Source organism: Crocodylus siamensis, chromosome 3 (assembly GCF_052110815.1).
Source record: "Crocodylus siamensis isolate JL-2025a chromosome 3, ASM5211081v1, whole genome shotgun sequence".
Lineage (NCBI taxonomy): Eukaryota > Metazoa > Chordata > Crocodylia > Crocodylidae > Crocodylus > Crocodylus siamensis.
The window spans coordinates 9,866,487-9,872,486 of NC_143397.1; positions in this window are offsets into that span (position 1 = coordinate 9,866,487).

The following is a 6,000-nucleotide window of genomic DNA, read 5'->3' on the forward strand; positions in this document are numbered from 1 at the left end:
GGGGTTGCTGATACAAAGAAAATGCTTCTTTTTATTTATGGGGGCGTTTTTTACAGCATGGTGCTGAACTACAAGCAGCTGCATTAAAGCCAGGCAAAAAAGTAGCCTCCTCAAGCCAATACTGGGGCCTTTCCAGTTGCAGGTCCTCTCTAAACCAAAATTCAGAGGACCACTTCTAGGCTCCGTTACCTATATCTGAATTCAGAGCACAAGGATCCTTGTGAGTAACCATCAGTAAACAGTGACAACGAAACCAGCTGGAAATATCTGAATTTATTGCAGGTGACGAGGGATTTAAGAGTCCAAGTAATCTTTTGTCTGGTTTAAATCTGGGAAATGTTATGCCATTGTAAAGTCTGAATAGTCTCAGAGCAGTCACAGGTTAAGGCTTCATGCCGTCTCTGACCTGCACACCTGTGACTTGCTGCTAGAGGACCTGGCAAGCAGGATCCCGGACAGGAGCTAGGACCCTATTCCTCCTCTGGGGTGGGAGAGGAGGGGGAGAAGAGTGGCAGGCAGCCCAGAGGTGGAGCAATCTTCACAGAGGCTATGGCTTCCCTCACTCCAGCCAGCCAATGTAGTGGGTGGTAAGCGAAGCCCTAGAAAAAGTAAGTGTTTGAAGTGAATGGGTAGAGGGAAGAGAAGTAAAGAGAAATGAGTGTGGCAGGAGGGGAATAAAAATACAAAACCAAAATCTTCCATGTGTTTCACTGAATTTGGATTGGGTTGAGAGAGGCAGGTTAGTACTCACACCATGGCAGAACTGAGACTCAGGAGGATCGCCGCATGCCACATTGAGTTGGGTTTGCGCTTGCACCAGGGCAGGACTGACACCAAGCAAGCTTGCTGCATGCCGTATCGGGCAGAGCTGAGACCTGGTGGTCTCAGTTCTCTGGCTCATTCTCTTCATGGAAGGAGATGGTAGGATTGCTGTTGCTGGTGGCTTGGGATCATGACCACCCAGTAGAGTTCAGGAGGGCTGAATGTTTGCCTAAGGAGCAAATAAGCGGGAAGGGCTGGAAATGGGATGCTGGAGGAATGAAAATGGAGTGTTTTATCTCCCTGGAGATAAACCTGAAGACTACCAATACCCTGGAATGACTTGGGTAAAATGCATCAAAGATAACCCTCTCTTGAATTGGCATAACTTCAAAATGTTTAGAGGGTACTTAGCATGGGTTAACCCTCTTTAACAGGTGGATGCTCCCATTTTCAAGTGCCTTTATGATGGTTTCAAGTAACCTCCAACAGTGTGACACTTGTTCCCCTTGTGTTTACTCCTCCAGAAAGGGAAGCAGATCAGGCATCTAGCCTTTAAGACACTAACAGTGCGTACAGTCACAGATTATGGGGCTGTGCATGCCACAACTGCTGGCTGAAGAGGGAAGACTACCATGAGGCAAAACTGAACTGAAACTATAATTCTAGCACTTGAGCTAGACTTAATCCCACATGTATTTCAGCCATAACTGTAATGAACTGATTTATTCCATCCATTTGTATACCCTGATAAGGGACCTTGGCATGCCTTAGGATTTGGCCTTAGATTAAGGCAAGAAGCTTCCTTGTCTTGGTATTGTACGATGCAGTCCTGCTCCCACAGAATACTTCCTATCCATCTAAAGCTTTAGGCCTTGGATAACTCATGCCCACAATATGCCAGGGAGCTGATGAAAGATATCAGAGGGGTCTGCATTCCCTTCGTAATACACATGGAAAATGAAAGAGTAAAAAGTTGCGTTCAATTTCCTAATTTCCTATGCAGTTCAGGCCTGGATAAGTCACACATTCATGGCACTTCTCAGTGGGGCATAGGTGAAACAAGTCTTCACTAAAAACACAACTTTTACGGCCAAAACTGGTTGGGACAATTTAACAGGTGTTATGCAGTGTCTGCTTTTTTTAGACCGTCAAAACCAGGATGAACATAATGCAAGGAAAAATGACTTGAGGAGAAAACCTCAGGAAAAGAAGATGACTGCTATGCAGATAATCTGATTTCTAAAAATGTCTCAGACAAATAAGCAGAGAAATACAGCTCAACTGGCTAGTTTCTCATTGTGCAAGAAAGAAACAACTGCTTTTGGAAGAACAAGGGATAATGGTTAAAAGCAGTGAATTATTCTGTGTAAAATCACTTTTTTCCCCAGCTCACCCAGAGCTCTTGTAGAAGCAGCAAGCTGTCCTACCCAGCTTTCAAAGAGCAAACCAGTCATCCAGCCTGAACCGATATGCCATGCCTTTTGAAGTTTATCAATTTATACCATTATTTTACTCCACCTCAGAATCTCTCTGCTGATGATGCTACCAATGCAGCTTGCCTTAAAAAGTCATTGGGTGAAATGGATAATGAGAAGGAGGACCAGATCTCCTCCTGTCCTAGGACAGTAACAGCCTCATTGAGCCATGCAAGCAGATTCCTTCTTGTTCTGCTTCCCTTCCGGCCCCATGAATCTTCCAGTCATGGCTGCCCAATGATCAAGCTTTAATGTATGGCTTGGTATCAAGAGCACTCTCATGGAAAGTATGCAATGAGAATTCAACCCTTCTGAGGTTGTAGGTGGCTGAGAGCCCAGGTCGCCATTTCCTGGATAAGTCCCTTCACTACTGTATTTGGTTGTTGAGCAACAGGTAAGCAACCACGACCTGCATGATTTGAGATTCAGACACTTGCTGAAGCATGTTTCCCCTCTAATTAAGGATTCAAGGATGAACACAGAGTTTTGACATTTTTCCAGAAAAAAAGAGGAGTGCAGAAGCGTAGGTGGTAGCCCACATAGCTATTCTGCATCACTTCAAAGCCTGTGTTGTAGGCCAAGTCTAGTTGCCTAGGGATCTTTTCAAGAGAGTTTAGATCCAGATAAGGAATCCAAGCACTTGAGAGGTTTTGTGGCCACTGCATAGGGGGGTAGAATAGGGTAGTTATACCAAGTGTGAAAATTAAAATAATTGTGTATACCCAGCAGATGCCCCAAAGTTACATAAATGCCATTTAGATATCATCAAGACAGAATAGGATCTAGATCTGTGTTTCCTTGTCTCTGTGGTAAGTAAACCAAAATAATTTGGGTGACTCTAAAATAACACTTTAACAATGATAAGTATTACTGACAATAAGAGACCAGAATCTATCCCCCTGATGTCGCAGAGCATTAATCCGTGAGCGGTCCTGTCAAATCAAGGCAGTCACTTTCACAGCAAAATGATATTCATTGTGGACGCATCTACACGTTCATTAATGTGCTTTTGCTACTGCATATCAAATTTAGTACTTCTAATGTGAGGGACTAAATGAATGTACATTACGCTGCCCTAATGTGCAGTAGTGAAAGCACACTCTTTTTTAGTGATGCTTAATGTGCAATCGCCTATTTTTACTGCACATTAGAGTATTAGCATGGTTTTTGATATTTCGCTTTATTACGCACTAAATTAGGCTCCTGCACATTAAAGTGCACATGTAGACGTGCCCTGTGAGTGGGAGCGTCAGAATCTGATGTGATGCAGCAGGTGCTTATAGGCAGTCTCTAGTTCCTGACCTTATTCCCTAATCATTAACCTCTTAACATTAAGGCCTACTTACTTCTGGCTTACTTTGGCTCATCTCTTATAATGACCTTTGAAACGCTTTATAAGTGATGTGGTTTGATTCACTGGTGGTCCAAGATTGGAACAGCACTTCCAGGATGTTAAAAAATACACCCCTTTGCAGCTCTTCCACCTTTCTTGCCCTTGCCATTAGTCCAGCCTTAGTTGCAAACCAGGACTTACAGTGGTTTGTTTTTTATATAAATATTCAATATTGAAAGGAGAAGCCACCTGCTTTGCAGCCAGGGAACTGATGTACAGAACAATTGAGCCGATAGATCCCCTGAAAAGCTGTTTCAGGTTCAAGGTCAATCAGATATTTTGCAGTCAAATAAGATTCAGAGTCCCTATATACAGCAGATCAAATTGCCTTATCTTCTTATCGTCCTTCTGCCTCTGCTTTGAACAGGGTCTGTTTATGGATACCGTACCAGCCCTTCCTAAGAGCAAACTCTGGGGAAGGATGTCCTTCCTCGTGATGTCTCAGGCTCATTTTGTTTTGTCAACAAGTCACAGTGTTTTTGAAGCGACTGTGGGAACCACAGGGAAGATGCTACACATGCAGCAATATATTATCTGGGGGAAGCCTCCTTAAAAAGAGCAAGGGAATCAAATGTCATTGGGACACAGGGCTTACTGTTTCTATGGTGAGAATGAGCAGAGGGAAATAATTTGTGAAAAATGCCTAGATGCATTCATTGCTTCTCTTTTATTACGCCATGCACCAGTTATGCCAAGTGTGGAATTTAAAATAATGGTGTATGCCTTGTGAGTTTTGAAATGACTTAGTGCTGACAAATGGTGTCATATTCTATCTGTCTGTCTGCCTGCATTTCTAAAGTATGTATCAGCACAGTATCTACTTTGGCACTGGTATATTGACAGTAATGGGGAATGAAATCCTCTAGTTATCTGCGGAAGAGCACACTGGCAGCATAAGTTTCCCCCCAGCTTTCTACACCGAAGTAGCTCAGCCTAGAAATACACTAACCACCTCTGGGTGAAGGGTGAGAGGCAAATATAGCAATTCTATTTTTGGCCTCTCCTGCGAGTCTACGGATAGTTTTCCAGGAGCTAGATCTCAGTAACGGGCAGAGTCAAGAAACACAGGACACCGCAGTGGCAAGGCAACTGCTACTTCCATTTGTTTTTCATAATGACATTCCGATTTTCTCCCGATGTTGCAGGCCGTATCGTTTCAGCTAGGCTTTGTAATACCTTTATCAGTCTCTGATAACCAAATGACAAAATGATGTCTGCTTTCTCTATACATTGGACGCAAGCCTTAGGCATTCTTAAGGTCATTCTTAAGCGCTGGACAGAACTGTGCAGAGATACCCAAGCTTGCTCTGTCACTGCTAGCTTTGGATCCTGAAGTTGTACGATTTGTGTTAATGGGGTTTAATGCAGTGTTGTATATGGGTTAATAAGCTCTGACGGAAAACAGATCATATTAGCTCAGGCTCACTAGCACACTTATGTGGCAATCCTGCCTCTAGTTCCAGAGCTAGAGTGTCCACAGATAGCCTAGGGCACCTCTTCATGGCACGGCATTGTGCCACATAGACATATCCTCAATAACAGTGAAATCTCGTAGACTGAGAAGCTATCTCCACAGAGGAATAGTGGAAACCCATCAAATAAAGCAAAGTTTTGCAATGACTTTTGTCACTGGGCCAAGTTCTCAACTGGTGCAAAATTTCATAGCACCATTAAAGTCGAGGGAGCCATAACAATTTAATGAGATGAGCATCTGCCTCCGTAAAAATAGCATTATGGGGTTTCATGTCTGTGTTACAAGATGGTTGGTTTTTTTTCCCTAATTCCTCACCCTGCAGACTCACCCTGTGATCTGAATGTCAATCTAGTTTATCTCTTTTCCATGGATCATCAGTGATAATCAGTAAATAGGTTGTACAAGCCTAAAGACGCCCTCAGTCACCCCTCTGCAACTGCGCTCATTTCTTACATTCTCAGTGATGCCTCTGCAAGCTTGAGATGGCTTGAGATGTGTAACAAAGGATAGAAAAAGGAAACTAGCAGGTGGTTTTCATGCTGATGGAAGGTACAGAAAACAATCCAACCCTTACTCGCTTGTATGTGTGTTGGCTCTGCAGAGCTGAAAGAAGAAAAGGGCAGTCAACCTTTACTTTTCACACCACTGTGTAAGTTGTCTCAGAACATGCCTGGATCAGATCGCATGATGATGCAGTTGCCATTTTCATTTACTCCCTCTCCACAGTAGAATTGTTTTTTATTTACTAGACAAAGCACTAGGGAATGTGTTACATGGCAACATTTTGGATTGGCAAAGGAACGTGAGAGACAGTGGGAAGGGGATTTCCACTCACTGTCATGCCAGGAAAAGTCTGCAATGATGGAATGAACTCCACAGTTCATTAAAACAAAATT